The sequence below is a fragment of the Chrysochloris asiatica genome, unplaced genomic scaffold (assembly GCF_000296735.1).
Source record: "Chrysochloris asiatica unplaced genomic scaffold, ChrAsi1.0 scaffold00065, whole genome shotgun sequence".
Classification (NCBI taxonomy): domain Eukaryota; kingdom Metazoa; phylum Chordata; class Mammalia; order Afrosoricida; family Chrysochloridae; genus Chrysochloris; species Chrysochloris asiatica.
Window position 1 is genome coordinate 7,630,822 of NW_006408583.1, and position 20,785 is coordinate 7,651,606.

General features: G+C 43.1%; 1 pseudogene; it reads right to left on the reverse strand.

Moving 5' to 3' along the window:
* Window positions 1-17,180: 17,180 nt before the first annotated feature.
* On the reverse strand, window positions 17,181-17,369 carry LOC102836713 (annotated as a pseudogene).
* Window positions 17,370-20,785: the final 3,416 nt, after the last annotated feature.

Genomic DNA, 20,785 nt, shown 5'->3' on the forward strand with positions numbered 1-20,785 from the left:
CTCCTGTAGCTACTAACTTCTGTTTTTGAAAATCCCCAACATTAGTATAATGTTACACTTTCTTGAAATTTTTGTGTGTGGCTATTTTCGGCTATAGTAAAATACTATATTGAATAGCATTTGAGCCAATGTGATATTTTTGGAATAAACCCTTTCTTTTGGATGCTGCATGCTGGCCTGTGCTTTTAGCTTCTGAAGTAAGATGATGAACTGATTTTACGCATTTTATACGTTTGCGTTTTTGTTTTTTTAAAAAACTGTTTCTGAACTTGAACGTTAAGAACCATCTGAGTTCTGTGCTATCCAAGACCTTTGGTCTTCTGACTGGGGGGTGCAGGGTGAGTGATGGTAGGGTTCTGGCCTAGTTTTTCCTCCCCGGGGCTTCCTGAACCTTGGATTCTTTACCAATAAATAGAGGATAGTAGTAATTACTGCATAGGGTTATTTTCCCTATGTTGTTGTTGTTAACTGTCATTGAGTCAGTGCTGACTCATAGTGACCCTGTATTGGGCTTCCAAGGCTGTAAATCTTTGTGGGAGCAGAAAACCTCATCTTTTTCCTGCAGAGCGGCTGGTTGGCAGTCCAGTGCTTATCCTATGGGGGTGCCACACTCCCATTTTTTTTCTTTCCGGTAGTTCTTCCTTTTAAACGTTTTTTTTTTTTTTCCTTTACTGTGCAATATTTTGTGTGTATGTGTACGTATGTGCATGTGCATGTATATGCTTACAAATATTGTTGCTGTTAAGAGCCATTAAGTCAGTTCTGACTCACAGTGACCATGTATGAGATTTCCGAGGTGCAGCTGATGGGTTTGTGATTTGCAGTATAGTGCTGATCCTATATAGCACCACACCAGGAGTCCATGTATGTGTGTATGTGTGCGTATGTATATGCATGTTGTTGTTAAATGCCATCGAGTTGATTTAGATTTATAGGGTTTCCAAGGAGCAGCTAGTGAGTTTGAACTGCTAAACTTTTTGTTCAAACCGACCTTGTGTTCCAGTGCTTTATCCTACAAAGGCTCATCAGGACTTCTCACATATGTACATGTTGTTGTTGTTAAGTGCCATTGAGTCCATTCCGACCCATATGGAGCCATTGTGACCTTGTAGAGGGTTTCCAAGGAGTGGCTGGTGAGTTTGAACCTCCTACCTTGTGGTTCAAACCAACCTTGCAGCCCAGTGCTTTATCCCACAGCGCCATACCAGGACTCCATATATATGCATATATATGTATGTTGTTGTTAAGTGTCGCTGAGTCAGTTCCGACTCATAGCAACCCTGGGTAGGGTTTCCAAGGAGTGGCTGGTGAGCTTGTACTGCCAACTTTGTGGTACAGACCAACCTTGCAGTCCAGTGCATTATCCTACAGCTTCATGCCAGGGCTCCATGTGTATATATATATGTGTGTGTGTGTGTATATATATGTGTGTGTGTGTGTGTGTGTGTGTGTATATATATATATATATATATATATATATACACAGTAGCTCCATATGATAAGCACTGGACTGTGAACCACAAGTGTGATTCCAGCCCACTGGCTACTTGCCAGGAGAAAGATGAGGCTTCTTGCTCCTGCAAAGATTTAAAGCCTGGGAAACTCTATCTAGAGTCCCTCTGTGTAAGAACCAACTCAACAGCACTTAACACCAACAACATCTATATATAACACAGCATTCACCATGTCAACATTCTCTACACATACAAGTCCATTCCATTAGTTCTGTTCATCATGTTGTGCATCCATTACCAGTATATGTTTCTAGATTTTTATTTCTCTCATAACCGAAGCTCAGTCTCCCTCTGTATTGGGGTGGTTTTAATTATTGTGTGTGGTGGCGGTTCCATAGAAAGCTCTCAATCAGTGTTGGGTCTCTTCAGTATGTCCTTACATTTTATTCTGATTTCTGTTGAACTGCTTACATGGCAAGGCCTCTTCTCCCACTAAGCCACCGTGAGTTGGCGTGGAAGTCAAGCTGCTCTGTTTTCACAGTGCACTGTGCTTTGTACTGTCCTCCTGTGATCTTTGGCGGGAGAGGTGATTGCAGGGCATGCTATCCACTCACCCTCTCACCTCTGCCTCCACTGACTGGAGAGCTCTCTGTGGACAGGGACTAGGGCTCTGCTGGACTTCAGTGCAGTGCTGTGCTCACAGCAGGCGGGATCGTGACCAAGCCCCCAACAGGTGACAAAACACTTGTTTCTTAAATCAGTTGAATGTGCATGCTCTTGAGGTGGTTGTTATCGCCTTCCTCCTTGCTGCTTCCAGCAGCATGCCCGTTTCTCTCTCCAGATCCTGTCACTTGGAACTCCTCTGCTCCCTCAGCTGACTGGGCTTAGTCTCCCTAAGGTGGTTTATAGAACTAGTTACCATAGAGTTGGCAACTCTCTGTGCGTGAGAGTAGATATATGCTGCACCGGGTTTTCAGTGATTGGTTATTTGAAAGTAGATTGCCAGAGTCCTTTTCTGAGGCACCCCTGAGTAGACTAGAACCTGTAGCTTTTCAGTTAGAAGCTGAGCATGTTAACCATTTGCACCCCCACCCCAGGGACTCCAATCAGAGGTAGCCTGACTAATTTTCCTTATCAGTAGAGTGGGATGCTGAAACAAATCATGCCTGCCTCATAGGGTTCTTCTCAGGGTCAAATAGTGCTAGACAATTTGGCAAGACATTCATAAATATGTCCCCTTACTATTCTCATTCCGAAGTTCCCTGCCTGCTTTAGCCCTATACCCTTTTTAAACTTCACAGCCCCCAGAAACTGCTGACCAGTTCTCGTTTCCAGTAGCCGTACGATCTTAGAAGCCAGAGGAGAAAACTAATCATTGCCCCTGTAGGATTCTCATTCTGTTCAGGGGATTTCGTTTTCTGACAGAGCTCTGATATAAATGATACATGATCTGCAAACCTCCTTCATTCTGATGATGTTGTTAAGTGCTGTTGAGTTGGTTCTATCTCATAGTGACCCTGTATAGGCTTTCCAAGGAGCAGCTGGTGAGTTTGAACTGTTGACCTTGCAGTCTACTGCCTCATCCTGCGGCTAGTTTATACTACTCCTCTCAGGAGCCTTTGTTATTGAGAAATAACCACTGAGGGTGGTGCTGTATGTAGGATGAACACTGTAGGATAAGCACTGGACTGCTAACTGTGGGGTCAGTGGCTAAAAACCACCAGTTGCTTCTCAGAAACACTATGCAGGGTTGCTGTGCATTAGAACCAACTTGACAGCATTTAATAACAGTAGTTAGTGATTTCCTTATTTTGCTGCCTGTCATGGACAGAAATAGAATATGGGTTATGAAATTAGGAGGCAGTGGTGGATCAGAGGTAGAACTCCTACCTTCCATGTGGGAGACCCAGGTTCATGCCTGGCCAACACATCTCAAGGGCAGCCACCACCCTTGAGGCTGTGAGGCTTGGGTGTAGTTATCAAGCTGACTCAGGCTCAGCAGAGCTTTCAGACTCAGATGGGTTAGGGAGCAAGTCTGAGTGCTCTCCTCCCAAAACACAGCTCTAGAAAACTCTGCGGAGGACAATGAGCTGCTCAGGGGTTGCCTCAGAGCTGAGCAGCAGTTTGTTCCTTTGTGCATGGGGTCACCATGACCTGGAGATGGACTAGGTGGCAGCTAACAATGACATGAAGGAGAGAATCCATGTGTGGGAGGTGGGCAGCATCTGGGCTCCCTCATGGGCTTCTCTTGTTGGACACTTGAAGCTGTTTGGCCTTGGGCCAGTAGGTTGACCTTTCAGAGCAATTCCTTTCCTCTTTGCAAAACTGAAGGTGATAATAACTGCCTAATAGTCTGTTTTGGAGTCCTGGTGTGGTGCTATAGGGGAAGCACTGGACTGCAAGGTGGGTTTGAGTCACAGGTTGGCGGTTCAAACCCACCAGCCATTCTTCAGAAACGGAGTCACTGAGTCGGAACTGAATCAATAGCACTTAGCAACAACACCAACAATGGGCTATTTGGAGGTTTAAGTGAACAGTACAGGTAAAGAATTTCCTCAGATTCCTGAGTGTTACAGTCTACAAGAGCCTTGACGGTAACCACTGACCATTTCAGGTACCATTAGAAAGTGACTTTTAGACAGGTCAGAGGTGACTGAGCTGCTCAGATCTGTGCTCATAGAAAGCTGCCACCAGCGGCATGCTGAGGATCTTTGAGATTTCAAACCTTAATTTCAGCATGGTTTAAGTGAATTTGATAGTCTACTTCTTAGGTTTTCTGTTGTTGGTGATAAGTGCCATTGAGTCAGTTTTGACTCATGCTGGTGGGTTTGAACCGTCACCTGTGGTTCAAATCAGCCTTTGGCCCAGTGCTTATCCTATAGCGCTACACCAGGAATCTTTTAGTGCTTGTATAACTTATAAATTGTGTATTGAAAAAGAAGTCTGGAAATGCTAAACATTGGAAGAGTAAAGTACCATGAGCTGGGTGTGTATGTGTGTGTGTGCGCGCGCGATGGCTAAAGTAAATATTGTACAGCTTGTGTTTGTTAATTTTGAGTTGGTCACCTCTATAAATTAAATGTCTACTTTTGAAATTCTGTAAGAAAAATCTACATGAATAACTATAGCTATTTGAGCACTTAGGGATCAGATAACATCAGTAACCTAAAAATCTCTAAGTTCTTTATAAACCACATTAATATCCATATCAAACAGGACTTCACCTTGAGCTTAACTGAATTAGTCATTTGGTATTGGATGAAGGGTCTGCTCTCCAGTTTCACTTAAAAAGCAATGAGGTAGAGAAAGCGGCAATTATTTTATTTGTTTTTATTAATTTTCCAGTCTCAAAGCCATTCTCAGATGATTCCATTAAAAGGAGGTAAGTTATTTGTCATTTTCTATGAAAGTAATGATGGATGATAGGAAGGAGATCTCACTCAAGTCTTACTATAATCAATACAATTTGTTCTATAGCTGCTTTTTGTATATTTAAAATCTAATGATCATATTTCCTCTTAAACATAAATGGCCATAATTTCGAAGTACAAATTTCCCAAGGTTTTTTTTTCTTTCTCTACCTGATTAATACTGACATGGCTAAGTTCCAAAGACCAGGTTGTTAAGTGCAAATGGACATTATATGAAAATGGAATATGACCACTAAGTATCACAAAATGGAGAATGACTACATCATTACATAACTGCCTAATTATATCCTTATGGTGGTGGTTACATGCCATGGAGTCAGTTCCAACTCATAGTGACCCTGTACAGGGCTCCAAGGCTCTAAATCTTTATGGGAGCAGAAATCCTCATCTTTCTCCCGCTGAACAGCTGGTAGTTTCGAACTGCTGACTCTGAGATTAGCAGCCCAATTCATAACTACAACGCTACCAGAACTCCTTATATCATTATATAACTACCAAATTACATCATTACATGACTGCCAAATCATGTTATTGTACGACTGCCAAATTACGTCATTGCACGACTGCCAAATTACATCATTGCACGACTGCCAAATTACATCCTTGCACGACTGCCAAATTACGTCATTGCACGACTGCCAAATTACGTCATTGCATGACTGCCAAATTACGTCATTGCATGACTGCCAAATTACGTCATTGCATGACTGCCAAATTACGTCATCACATAACTGCTAAATTATGTCATTACATAAGTGCCACAGAGAGTCAAGGCCAAGTCAAGTTGACTCATAATCTTAACCATCACAGTAAATGATATTCTCACCTCGTACCTTGAAATTTGTTACTGTCAGGCTTATGTTGTTAATGTGTAAAACAGATTTTTCACTCTTGTCATAAATGTGAAATGTTGTATAACAAGATAGTCAAAAGTGAAGAGTAGGTATATTTTCACAAACTGTGCCAGGGTAGTTCCTGGTTTGAGTAGTTGTATGATCTGGAAAAGGAGCCATGGTGGCATTGTGGGTTAAGCATTGGACTACTAACTGCAGGTTCAGTAGTCCTTGAGAGAAAAATGATGCTATCTGCTCTTGTAAAGATTTACAGTCTCAGAAACCCTATGAGTTACTCTGAGCCAGGATCAACTCAATGGCACCGGGTTTAGGTTTTGATCTGGAAGTCAGTGTAAAGTGATTTCCAGGACAAGTATAAAGCCAATCTTCTTGTCACATAAGAGTCTAATTTTAATTACGTATTTTATTCCTTAGGAGAGCTCAGCATCATATGAGTCAAATATGGCCACTGATATCTTATGTACAAGGAGCCCTGGTTGCGTAGTGGTTATGAATTGGGCTGCTAACCTCAAGGGCAGCAGTTCAAAACGACCAGTGGTTCCATGGGAGAAAGATGAGGCTTTCTGCTCCCGTAAAGATTTACAGCCTCGGAAACCCTTTGCAGGGTCGCTATGAGTCGGAACTAACTCCACAGCACATAATCACTACCACCACCACCTTACATAAACATACAGCTATATATCACTGCAATAATTTAATACAGGCTTCTGAATACCCAACACTTGTCTGCCAGTTCGTTGTGCTGTGGGGGCTTGTGTGTTCTTAGGATGCTGGAAGCCATGCCACAGATATTTAAAATACCAGCAGTGTTACCCATGGTGCACAAGTCTCAGTGGAGTTTTCTGACTAAGACAGACTAGGAAGAAAGAGAGGCGGAGTACTTTTGTGTCTTTAGCTACTGAAAACGGAATGAGTAGCAGTGAAATGTTGTCAGATATTGTACTAGAAGAGGAAAACTTTATGAATAGCAGTAGAACATTGTCAGCTCTAGCCCCAAGTTGAGTCCCTTAGGTTGGAAGGCACTCAAAACACAATTGGGGAAGAGCTGCCTCCTCAAAGTAAAATTTACTTCTTGTTGTTGTGAAGTGCAGTCGAGTTGGTTCCACCCCACAGCGACCCTGTATAGGGTTTCCGAGGAACGATTGGTGAACTTGACCTGGCGACCTTGTGGTTCAAATGGCTTTGCAGTCTGGTGCATTAACCCGCAGCACCACACCGATGATACAAATGTAGTAAAGCTTTTGTGACCTTCATTTGCTGATTGGGCACAACTCAAAATGAAGAGAAACAGCTGCAAACATCCATTAGTAATTGGAACATGGAATGTATGAAGTATGGATGTAGGAAACTTGGAAGTTGCCCAAAATAAAACGGAATGCATAAATATCAGTATCCTAGGCATTAGTGAGCTGAAATGGATTGGTATTCGCCATTTTGAATCTGACTATGCCGGGAACAACAAATTCAAGAGGAATGGCTTTTATTCATCATCAAAAAGAATATTTTAAGATCTATCATGAAGTACACTGCTGTCTGTGATTGCATAGTATTCATATACCTACAAGGTAGACCAGTTAATATCACAATTATTCAAATATACACACCAACCACTAAAGCCGTGCTAATGAAATTGAAGAATTAAACTAACTTTTTCAGTCTGAAATAGATCAAGCATGTAATCAAGATGTATTGATAATTTGTTGTTAAGTGCCGTCCAGTCAGTTCCTACTCATAGCAACACTGTGTAGTATTTTTGAGAAGCAACTGAGCTTGAACTGCTGACCTTGTGATTCGCAGTGCAGTGCTTTTCAGACCATTGGGTTTCTAGGTGGTGGTTGTTGTTGTTAAGTGCCGTCAAGTCGGTTCCGATCCATAGCGACCCTGTACAGGGTTTCCGAGGGTGTAAATCTTTATGGGAGTAGAAAGCCTCATCTTTCTCCCAAGGAGCGGCAGATAGTTTCGAACCGCTGACCTTAAGGTTCGCAGTCCGATTCGTAACCACTACGCTACCAGAGCTCCTTAGGTGGTGGTATATAACCAGTATTTAGGAGTGGTTGTTATTGGTGGTGTATAGCTAGGATTTATGAGTGCTTGAGGGTGGTGGTGGCTTAGTCAATATTTATTTACAATTACTTGGGTCATTTCTTTTACTTTTTGAAGAACCAAAGTGCTCAGAAACCTAAGTCTGGCCTACATTTCTCTTTCTGGTTGATAGTTGTAAAACCAAATTTTAATCACAATGAAATGTCTGATGACAAGTGAAGCATCTGCCATTCATTGATGTTGAGTTTCCAGTCCCAGGCAGACTGGACACTTCTGTGTGTGTTTGCTTGTTGGGACCAAGGGCTGAATTTTCACCTTATGCCTATAGATTGCCTTTGAGTTGAGGAGGGTGGTCTGTGGTCTCATGGTTCTTCTCTGTGCTACGAAGTCTAACCGCGACACTCTCAGTAACATTCTGCTAAGTCATCTGAGCTGACCATGCCAGACATTCACCGTGGTGGCTGTTGGTTTATTTAATAAATCCTTATGGAAGGTATCTGTTCAAGTTCATTAGATTGTAAAGTGGATTCAAAGTAGCAATTCATTTCAAAGAATCATTTAAATTGTGTTTTGTTTATTAATCAGAACTTCTCCGTTAGGGCCACTGCTAGCGCATATGAAGTCTTTGTGCAAATTAAAAACAGGCATCCATTCCTCAAGGCATTTTGCTTCAATATGCCAGAAAAAATATCATACTGATTTTATTAGAACAATACACTTTACTGCTGTATCCTGGAAAGCTGTCAAAATAAATACACAAATTGACAATGTCTCTGAAGTGATGGTGTCCCCTTACACATGTCACCTTTGTGCAGTATGTAACCTGAACAACTGTAGATGGCAGCCTTGTTCCCTCACTTCCTGCAAGTGAATGTTTTTAAAATCTCAAAGATATTCTCAGGTAAAAACCCCTACACTCTTTGTAAACATAGTGGGGCCTTCGTTTTTGAAGAACGTGATTTTCATTCCTTTAGACCACAGAACAGTGTGACCCTTCTCTCCTTCTCCTAGGTTAAGTTTCGCTGGTGTTTTCTGAGGCAGATATCATTCATCACCCACCTTCAGACTGATGCATTTAAAATTATATCTACCTCCCTCAATTGTTGGGTTCACTGGGTTTTGTTTCAAATTTAACCAGTTGCTGTATTTTGAAGATATAGGGTGACCCTATATATACATATTTTTACTCAAATAGGGCCTTAATGGAATAGCCTTCTCAGAGTGATAAATTCTTGCCTAGGGGCGAAAAATTGTCACCGTCATTAGGAAAATAGATTTTCTGTTTGCCAGCATATGAGAAAGACTAAGTCAACAAGAAATGCCATTATTAGTTAAAACAACAAATGAATGGATACATTGTGAAGGACATTTTGACTTAACCTTACACCAATTGCTTTAAAAAAAAAAAATTTTGTTTTAGGACCGCATATTTTAGGACCGCATATTATCACAGGAGGACCTAAACCTAGGAAAGTGTGTTCCGGGTTTCTTTGCGTAAAGAATCTGTGTGTGCGCAGAACGAAGGAGCAATCATGTGTGAAGAAAGGATAGTATGTTTAAAAAAATTCCTGGACTGGTCTAATTGCACTTTGATTACTCGCTCTAGGGAGTAATTCTTACTTCTTGGTAGGAAACCACGAGCTAGTCTGACCATTCGGTTTTGTGAAAATAAACTGAGTTTAATTTATTGACATGTTAGACATACCTGCCAAAATTTCTGATGCTTTCTCCCTGACATGTGTCTTGCCTGGTGGAGTGACTGTAAAGCAGTCTATGTGTTTTTAAAGAAATTATGTTTTGCTAAGGAATGTATCAAAATTGTTAAACCATGTTGCACCTTGTTCTCATTAGGCTTTGGAATGCAGCTGCCGGAACAGAGAGGGCAGGGGAGACAGAGAGTAGTGCCTACAAATAATGTCACCTCCTCTCTTAACAAGAAGTCCCCTTGCACCACTGTAAGTCCCGAGGCAGCCATGCCACGAGGGTGCAGTCGGCAAGCTCTGCAACCCAAGCCCATGGCTCGGTTTAGCTGAAAAACAGCACAATCTCTTTCTGTGTACAATCCAGCTGCAATGATTGCTTTGCTTGTAAAGTTATTGAGTTTCCAACATCCAGTTTTCCATTGGAAATGCTTGCTCAAGAGAGGCCTGCCTTGGTTCATTAATATCAGTGCTTATGGAAGAGTGTTGGAATGTTTCAACTCCTGACAATCCTGCCTCACATCTCTCTCCTATCAACCCCATCTCTCCACTCCTGATATCTCTGCCTGGTTCCTAATCCCATAAATCTGGCGCTTGGACTATTGCAGTAGCCTCCTAACAGGCGCCCTCCCTGCTCTCTCCAAACCCTTTTTCACACTGTGGCCGGAGTGATCTGTTAAAGATGGTGGTCCTTTTAGACCTTCCCGGCTTGGAGCTTTTCCATGGTCCCCCAGTATCTTCAGCACACGGAAAATTCCTTTGGGTGTTGTACAAGTTCTTTCAAGATCTGACCTCTGCCTTCTTGTCCAGCTTCTCTCCGCTTTCATATTCCACAGCTACAGGACTGCTTGTCATTTGGAAGTGTGTTCTGGTGTGGCGCTGTGGGTTAATGCCCCAGACTGCAAAGCCTTTTGAACTGCAGAGTCGGTGGTTCAAGCTCACCAGTTGCTCCTCGGAAACCCTATGCAGGGTTGCTATGGGTCAGAATCAACTTGATGACACTTAACAACAACAACAACAACAATCATCTTGCTGTCTCATACCTGTCTTTACTCTCCTCTTTCATGAATTTTTTTCTGTTCTTGAAAATGTATGCAGCAGAACATAAATACCAGTTTAACAATTTCTACATGTATAACTTAGCGACACTGATGACATTCTGTACCTTTATTCTTTTTCTTTCTTCTAGAGTGCCCTCTCTGATGTGGCCTGTTTCACTAGCTACTAATGCCACCTCATCCTTGAAGCCCTCCCTGATTTTCTCTGCAGATTGAGGTGTTCAGTGTTCTGTGCTCCGTGGAGCTTTATGAAGACTGGGCTCTGAGACCCTTAAGGTCCAGCTCCGTAACTCCCCCCCGCCCCCACCTCCTCGTCTTTCTTCTTCTAGTTGAGCTCTGATCATCTAGTCATTGAAGCCAGGTCAAGTGGATATTATCTGCAAGTGTAGGTGTTCTTGTGCATATGCCCTCTCTTCTTATCAGCTGGACACTTCACTCTTCACTTTAGTCCTTTGTGGCTATGTCACTGACACTCTGGGCACAAGAGTCCCCAGGTCTTGCCACAGTGCTGGGCCAACCAGGTCTCCACCTCCATAACTCTTTAATTTTATATTTCCATTGAAGTTCATTGAAAGACTTAATCTATAAGTCCAATAAGTTATTTTAGGAGAATGGAATGACTTCAAAGTACAAAATCAACGTAACTGATTTGTCTGTCTCTGTGCTCATGGTCTCTCTTGTATATAGAGATTTTATACAAAATCACCAGAAGGAAGGCTGCACTCAGGGTCACCCCAGCTGCCATGGTGATTTTGTTGAAAGTCAGCCAGAAAGTCAGAACAGTTGAGGCTCTTACCTTGGCCTTCCATCTTGAGTGTTTCAGTGTGCTTTTGCAGAGAATTTTCCAGCACACTGTCTGCCTGTTCTGATGTGCCAGAGCTCCTGCCATGGCCTCCAGAATCAGGCTCCCTCTGAAGCCTTCTCTCAACATGAGGGCATGTTTGTTTCCTAGTCAAAATTCCTGTGGAATTCCAAGACGTGTGACATCTAAATCTATCAGGCTCTGTTTGGCCGTGATGTTTCTGTGACTTGGTGCCTTGGACTGGAGGTCTGTGGGTGTACACATTCCATATATGGGGTGGGGTGGGGCCAACTGTGTCATCTCTGGGTGTAGTATGAATGGTTACTGCACTTGACTACTAATGGAAAGGTTGGAGGTTTGCATCCACCCAGAGGTGTCTTGGAATAAAAGTCTGATGACCTATTTCCAATATCAGCCACTGGGAACTCTGGAGTGCACTTCTACTCTGACACACGTGAGGGTCCACCTCCATGGCAACTAGGAACTGGTATGTTCATTGCTTGGACATCTTCCTATCGTGGCCTGTGGCCAGTTTCAGCTGAGCCAGAAGGGGAGGGATCTGCATTCCTACCCTGCAGGCTTTGCCTGGTGAGTTAGGGTCTTCAGTGCCTGACCACATTGAAAACATGGGGTGAAGCAGAAAGAGGGCTGTCATGAGTACTGGTATCCCTGGTGGGCTCTGAGAAGGTCTGAGGAGCAGGGAGTCTCTACTGGGATGGAGTTTTCCTATTCCTCTTGGGACGATCCAACTTACCCAGTCTGCAGGAGTGAAATACCAGTTTCAAGGATACTGCAGAATATAGAGGAAAAGTCTTCAGGGCGCTGAATTAGAATCCTGGTTTCAGTACTTATGGTAGCACCTTGGGCAAGGTGCTGCACCTCTTGGTTTTGCTTTTGTTTTTCTAACTTGTCATATAGGGTCCATGATCTAATTATTGTGGGGATGTGTGAGGACTAAGTGTGATAGCGCTTCTAGAATTCCAGGCACACACCAGGTCCTTTAAAGTTATTACTCTGTTTGCATTAGTCCTGACAATATATTTCAAGATACACGGACACACAGAAATTGAAGGTGCATTTTTGTCATGTCTGGATGAGTGAAGTGGCAGAGATTCCCTGTGTCACACGGACTGGAGCAGGCTCTGTGTGCTGTGGGAGGAGCTGTAGCCTTACCCCTTACCCAGGGAGTCTGCTCAGGGTCCAGAGTTTGGAGGAAAGGCTTCCGAGCTGTAGTCTTGGCTTTGCCTAGATGATCTTATGTGAGTCACTTGCTATTTGCCTCACTTTCCAGACCTATTTGGATTGTTATGGATCAGCCCTGTTTACCTCTCAAGGTTCTTATAGAACTCAAATCAGATAATGCAGATGTGAAAGTGGTGTTATGAAACTATTGTTAATCGCTGTTGAATTATCTGCCACTCATGGTTATCCCATGTCCAACAGAATGAAAATGCTCAGCCCTGTGCAGTCGTTATGACCTTTGATGTTTGAGGCATTGTTCCAGCCACTGTGTCGATCCGTCTCATCCAGGGGTTTCCCTGGTCTTTACTGGCTCTCTGCTGTACCCAACACGATGCTCTTCTCCAGTAGCTGGTCCCTCCTGATGCTGGGTTCAAACTAAGTGAGTCAACGTCTTGGACAATACTGTGTGATCCCTAGGGTTTTCATTGACATCGTGGTATGACATTGTAGGATAAGTATTGGACTGCTAACTGCAAGGCTGGTGTTCAAACCTACCAGGTGCTCCTCAGAAACCCTATACAGGGTCTCTGTGAGTCAGAACTGGCTCAGTGCTACTTAACAACAACAACGTGAGTCAGAACCAACTCAACAGCACTTAACAACAATAATCGTTTTTGGGAGACTGATAGGCCATTCTTTCTAGTCTGTCTTAGTTTGGAAGCTCTGCTGAACCTGTCCCATTAGAGACCTTGCAGGTATTTGAAATACCTGTGGCATAGCTTCCGGTATCACAGCAACATGCAAGTCTCTACAGTATGACAATCTGACAGATGGCTGTCTCTTCCTCTCTTTATCCTCCTTTTTCTAGGCAGCCCTTCTTTCCATTGCTGTAAAGTGCTGGCGAGTAGGTTCTGACTCATAGTGACCCTTCATAGGGTTTCTGAGGAGCGTCTGGTGGGTTTGAACCACCAACCTTGCTGTTTAAACTGACCTTGTAGTCGAGTACTTATTCTACAGTGCCACACCAGGACTCCTTTCCATTGTTGTTGTTGTTAAGTGCTGTATAGTTAGTTCTGACTCATATTAACCCTGTATAGGGTTTCTGAAGAGCAACTGGTGGATATGAACTGCCGACTTTGTGGGCTCACAATCCAGTGCTGCTCCTACAACTCCACACCAGGAGTCCTATTTAATTATCACAGTCACAAAGAAGTAACCTAGAAGCTTGCAGGAAAAGGATTTCTGTTAAAGCCATCGCTTGACAGTGTCTTCATATCCATTTCAAGAGATTCTGAAGGAAGACTTTGAAGTTGGTTTAACGCTTTACACCTGCCTTTGCTGTCAGGTGCTTTGGGGCTAAGTGCTGGTCAGATTCAAATTTCACAAGTTCCTGAGCCAATTGATTCCTTACTTCTTAGATAATGCTCCATCAGGATGGTCACATTTTAAAGGTGAAAAATTCCCAACTTCTGTTAAAATGCAGGTGGAAAGGTTAGGAGGTAATATATGAAATGGTGACTCAATGAGGTAAAAAAATTTTTTTGGAGTCTTCTTTATATCATTCTTTATTACCCAAAGTATTGCTTTTGGAACAACCACAAAAATTATATGCACCTCCTCCCACAAAACAAATATAGGAATACTTTTTAATATTGAAAATACAGGTTTTAAAAACTTTTTAACTTGCCAATAAACTAAAGAGGGCTAGTGCATCTGGTAAACCCCAGAAGGCAGGCATAATTTGGCCTGGCAGTGAAACTTTTCTTTAGCTCTAGTGCAGTACATGTACTTGGCTCCTGTCTGTCAAGGCAAGACCCCCTCCTAGCCAGACCTTCCTATGGGCTGCAAGTTTAGTGACCATCATGCCCATTTTGGTGGGTCTGGAGGTTCAATGTGCTTCTAAATTTGACTTCTTCATCTCCTGAAGCTTCCTTGTAACTAGATTCCAAATTGGATCCACCACAGCGATTTTCTACCTCCCACTGTACTTTGGTTAAGTATGCAGAAACCAGAACTTCAATCCCACTGTTGATTCTGAGAAGTTTAAACCAAAAGGGGCCAGAGACACAGCTTTGTGAATTAGCTCAGTAACCTCACAGGATGAAAATGACTCCAAAATAACCCAGTTTCATTTAGGCTTCCCCCTAAATCAAACTTTAAAAATTATTCTTATATTCGTTAATCCTACCGCGTAAATTCATAAGTGAACCAGAATGACCAGACCTGAAATCTTTTCTTTCTCAAACAAGCTCTATTTCTAAGGACCCCATTTTTGACAGTAGTGCCACTGGGCTTACAGTTTCTTTCCCCAGATATAGCTTAGTATCGAGTCCCAGCTAAAAAACACCAGTTGCCAATTTAATGCTTTTCATGTAGACAATTCTGTGACATCAATTATGTTAATGACACTGTTCAGCTGTCACTGATTTCCATTGCTGAATCTGGTGAAATCTCTCTTGAATTGTTAACTCTCTGTCCTTTCCCCAGCCCTGGTTTAGGCCTTCTTCTTGGAACCAGATGGCTTTCGTTGGTCTTCCCACTTCTAGATTCCTTCCCTTTAGTCCATAGACTGTTGCCTGATTAATCTTCCTGGAGAAGATCAATAGAGTGGATCAGAGACTACTCTCTCATTCTAGAACCTTCACTGGGGCCCTTCCTAGTATAATTCCCAGCCTCACACATGTACGCAGGCCAGGGGTTAGAGCCAGAGGAGGGCTATACAACGATCTTATCAAGTACCCTGTGGCTTCTCTTCTTGAGCTATTGCTTAGATCTTTCTCTGTGCTTCAGAACACTCCCCTTCACCTTGGTCCATTCATCCCATCCATGCCCGTTCATAGCTGGAATGATTTCTCCTCAAGTCTGAATTTGTCACATACCTCTGGTCATGGATTGAATTGTGGTGTCCCCCAGAATGTGTGCGTGTGCTTGGCTGTGCCATGATTTCCAGTCGTTTGGCAGTTGTCTGCTGATCCCTAGTGATGTGATTGGGTGTGATCAACCAATAACACCCTGAAACAATCCCATCACAACCCTGATTCATTATAAGCCCACATTTCCTGGGATGCGGCCTGCAATTTCCATGAGATGAAAGGAAGGAGAATGGAGCAGAGATCAGAGGGACCTACTACCACCAATAAAGAAGAGCTGGGCATGGAGTACCTCCTGTTGACTGGGGACCCGGCACTGTGAAGCTCCTAGATCCAGGACAAGATTGTTGCCAAGACACATGGAGCTCTCCAAGGAGTGCTAGGCCTACAGATGCTGAAAGGGAACAAGGGCGTTCCCCAGAGCAGATAGAGAATGCTTTCCCCTAGACCCAGCACTATGACTTTGGACTAGCCTCCTAAACCTGGAAGAGAATACATTTCTGTCTGTTACAATCATCCACTTGTGGTGTTTCTACTAAAGCAGCATTGAAGATTTTTGCCACCTTTCTTCCCTCCTCATAGGAAAATAAGTGTTCTTATCTGCTTCGTCTGCAGTCTAATAAGGAGCCCTGGTGCTGCTCAGGGTCAGGCACTGGACTTCTAACCGTCAGGTCAGTATTTTATGCCCCCTAGCCACTCCACAGGAGAAAGATGAGGCTGTCTGCTCCTAAAAAGGTTTATAGTCTCGGGAACCTTCTCAGGGTTGCAATGAGTGAGGATTGACCTAATGGCTGCGGGTTTGAGTTTGGAGGTCTGTTAGCATGTGTCACAATTCTTGTGTCAGCACTGTGTTAAGCAATTTGTATCACATTCTTATTTTCTCGATCGATTGGGAATTCTATGGGGATCAAGATCATCTTATTCTTTTGGGGGGGTCTCTGTATGGTCTAGCCAAGTGCCGTGGACCTGTATTTGTTGAAGAGAATTGAATAAGTGTTTAAAGATTGCTTTTAATGTAATGACATATAGAGTAGATTTGAGAACTATATTAATTAGTTTTGCCTTCATTTGTGAATATTGAAAAGTTAAGATATCCATGCCATGCTATCTTAGTAAGAGGGCAGTGGCCCAAGATTCCTTTGCACTGTGTAAGATACTAAGGCGCTGGTTAAGTGTTTTCTACTTACCAACTCAAGTATCTTTTTTTTTTTAAACATGCATTGTTGGTGTTTTATTTTTCCAAGGATGGCTCTAAAACATCACGCTATGTCAGCTTAAATGGTGTTAAGTACCATGGTGTCGATTCCGACTCATAGCGACCCTGTACAGGGTTTCCGAAGCTGTAAATCTTCACGGGAGCAGAATGTCTCATCCTTCTCCTATGGAACCGCTGGTAGTTTTGAACTGCTGACCTTGAGGTTGGCAGCCTGACTTGTAACCACTATACTACCAGATCTCCTTTGTCAGTTAAATGGTAAGGCTTAAAATATTTTAGACCATTTTATAAGGATAAGTTGTGACATATGTAATGATTGTTAATTCTACGAAATCTTGATCTTAGGCTTATGACACACCAGTTGGCAGTTGTTATTGTTGTTATGTGCCGTGGAGTCGGTTCTGACTCATAGCAACCTTGTACAGGGTTTCTGAGGCTGTAAATCTTCACGGGAGCAAAAAGGCTCATCTTTCTCCAGTGGAACCAGCTGGTAGTTTCGAACTGCTGACCCTGAGGTTAGAAGCCCGATTCGTAAGTACTACGCTACAGGTTTTCCAAATTCGCCAGTCATCATTTTTCTGTAGTCTGTATGGACTTCTTCTCATTAGCTGCTTTCTGCTTATGTTGCATAATTTCAGAGTCCCTCTGCTTTCTCTGAGAGGTAGTCAAGCTATCCGCTTTTCTTTTTCTCTTGCTAATCTCCTGGGTTTTCTTCATGTTTTTCTGGTGGGCAAGTTATCTTTGATTTCCACAGGCCATGCTGACCACTGGACAGTGCCTGGAAGAGAGCAACTCAGAAAAGCAACGGTTCCCACACACAGCCACCGTTACTACCTGTCAATCACGGAAAGCAGAGCGTGCCGGTCCTTCACTGGGTGATGCCTCTGTGTCCCTCAAGTATCTTAAAAAAAAAAGTAACTTCAGAGCCATGCAACAGTGGATGCGTGAAGAGACAGAGCTGAGGGAAGGCTTTGGTGTTGGTTGATCATGGGGTCAGCTCTTGACTCTGGGCCAAATCATATCTTTATATCTTTGACAGGACCTTAGATTCTCCACCTGCAAAATAGTGATGACATCAGCTTAAGCTATTGTGTGAATTGCAGGGTGATCTTTGGAAGTGTCTAGAACAGTGCCTGGCACACAGTAGATATGTCTGAAAGGCAATAGTGGATTTTTCTTTTCATAGCCAGAGTCCTAGTATAGTGCTGTGAGATAGGCACTGGACTGCTAACCAAAAGGTCAACAGTTCAAATCCACCAGCTGCTTATCAGAAATCCTATACAGGGTCTCTATGAATTGGAACCACACTCAGGTTAACTGCATTTACTTAACAACAACAGCTTCATAACCATTACATAGGGTTCCCTTAGCAAAGGGGGCACCTGCACATGGAAAAGCAAATGTCTGTATTTCAAAGGCTCACCTTGCACAATGACTTTTATTAAAATGTGAGATTGTTTATAAAGCAGAGGACTGCTTGACAGGCGACCCTGAAAATGGAGCTGGCGCTCAGGCAGGAAGGGCCAGGTGTCCTGTGCTCTGCTCTTTTGGGCATCTGCACCCCAGCAGGTGAGCTTGTTGGTCCAGAAGCAGCAGCTGTCTGCTTTTCTGGGGTGAGAAGGCAGGACACGGCCCTGTTTTGCTCTTTTATAGTGTGTGGGGCAGTGCAAGGTAGCAGCGGGAAGGGCTGCGCTCTCGACTCTGCTAATGAACGCTCACACATGGCTGCCTTAAAAACAGCTTTACAAAAATGCCTCACTGGTCAGGGGCTGGGGGTGGGGTGGAGGAGGAGCAAGACACAGAGTTAGAGGAAAGAACTGGTCAGTTAGATAACTGTAGTTGAGTCCCAACGCTGGACCAAGCTTATTTTGGGGTCCTGGAGACAATGCTAGGGAGAGGCTATGCTGAAGATAAGGATGTTTAGAGATACAGTCCCATCGGAATGGGACGATCAGTCTTCACTTTTTTTTCCCGCCAAGTCTTGGAGTCCTTTGAAACTATGATAAAAATGTCAGGCTTTCTCCAGGAAAATGTCTGCAAATGGAACATTTTAGAATTCCAGAGGCCTCATGAGTTCCCTGGAGTTCGTTTAAGGATCCCAAGTTCAGAACCCTTTCTTGAATAACTCAAATCTAGTAGAAAAACATAAGCATGGATATTGGAGTCAGACTCACAGCGTACACACTTGTGTTCCCTTCTCCCTGTAGTTGCCAAGTTGATACTGAATCAGGGTGATCCCCTGTGTATCAGAGTACAACTATATTCCACAGGCTTTTTATGAATGGTTAATTTTTTGGAAAGTAGATTACCAGGCCTTTCTTCTGAGGTAACTCTGGTTGAACTTTAACCACCAACCTTTCTGTTAGCTTAGAGTTTTAACAGTTTTCATTACCCAGAGACTTCCTCCCACCCCTTACCACCTGTGGACTTCCTCAAATGAATGAGTGATCTTGGATAACAATCTATTAAAGGCTGGTGTGGCACTGTGGGTTAATGCGTCAGACTGCAAAGTCATTTGAATCGCAAGGTTGGTGGTTCAAGCTCACCAGATGCTCCTTGGAAACTCAATACAGGGTCGCTTTGGGTTGGAATCAACTCGACGGCACTTAACAACAAACAACAACATCTCATATGTAGATGGGAATAATAGCATGGGGCTGTAGAGGAAGGCAAGTTAAAGGCAAAAGGAACATTGTTAGCACCAGGCCTGGCATTTGGTAAAAGATCCATAAATTATATAATTCATCAACAAATGATATAATCAGAATGATTATTAGGGGACTGCAGTGGCTCCATACAATAAGCATTGGGCTGCAAACCATAGGTTTGGTGGTTTCAGCTCACCAGCTGCTCCATGGGAGAAAGAGACTTTCTGCTTCGGCAAAGATACAAAGCTTCGGAAATTCCATACAGGGCGCTATGAGTTAGAACCGACTCAACAGCACATAACAACAGTAATGATTATCAGTGAGCCTTTCATTGAGCCGATAAAATGTTAAGTTAGCGTGCTGACTCATAGCGTCCCTGTGTAGGGTTTCTGAGGAGCGACTGGTGGGTTTCAACTGCCAGCCTTGTGGTTAGGAGTCCAGTGTTTTTCCTACAGTGCCACATAGAAGATTAATTCCTGTTAGCATCTGGGGTGGTGGTGGTGGTGGGGAGTAGAACCACAGTTTTCAGTGGAGGTATTGTATAAAAATGAATTGTGAAAAACATGGTATAGGCTTCTGTTTATTTTGTTAAATGCCATTGAGTCGATTCTAACTCAGCAACCTGGTGGAAGGTTTCTGAGGAGTGTCTGGTGAGTTTGAAGTGCTGTCGCTTAGCAGTCCAGGGCTTGTTACATCCTACAGCACCACACCAGGATTCCTATTTATGGTGACATCTCATGTCCGCTTGTGAAAGAAGGAGGCCACAGCGGCATTCCATAGCGTTGGTTCAGTAGTTCTGTATTCCATGAAGATGACCTTGCTGGAGAAAATAAATGGATTTCAGTGACTGCTAAATCGTCAACAGAGTTGTAATCGTTCATCAATAATGAATGAGAAGGTTACAAGGATGTTGATAATAGCTATTATCTATTGAGGCGTTCCCAAGTGCAGTGCTATAGATTTGTTTAGGGTTGTGATACCCTTTCTGCTGAAGCTAGATGCCTTAAAAAAACAGAAGTCTAAAAGATAAAGGACTTTAACTGATACAGTTAGAACTCAGTAGCCTCTGTGAGTATGTGCTTCCGTGTGTGTGCGCGTGCTTCTGTGATATGCGCGCGCGTGTATGCTGTGCTTACCAGTGCATGCAAACCCAGGCCCTCCTCTTATCAGCTTTCACTCATTTGACTGCTGTCAGAGCCATAAGTTTTAACATTGTGGAATGTGCATGATGAAAAACAAAGGGTTATCACGCTGTGTAAGATTACAACCACAAGATTCAGAAAAGGGTTGGTGAGCTTGGGGGAGAGTTACAATTAACCCCGTAAAGAGTGCAGATGAAAGGCTTTCCCATAGTTTCAATCAAAGACACTTTAGGCCTTTCTTTTCCCAGAGGGATAGTTGCTTTTTATGGCACATTTTAAAGTTTTATTTCAAAAACAGTCAGCATCTTACAGCAGAATGGTGTAAGCTCCCCAGGCCTTCACTTACAATGTGTTTTCAGTTTTCTCAATCTTATTAGCAAGTTTC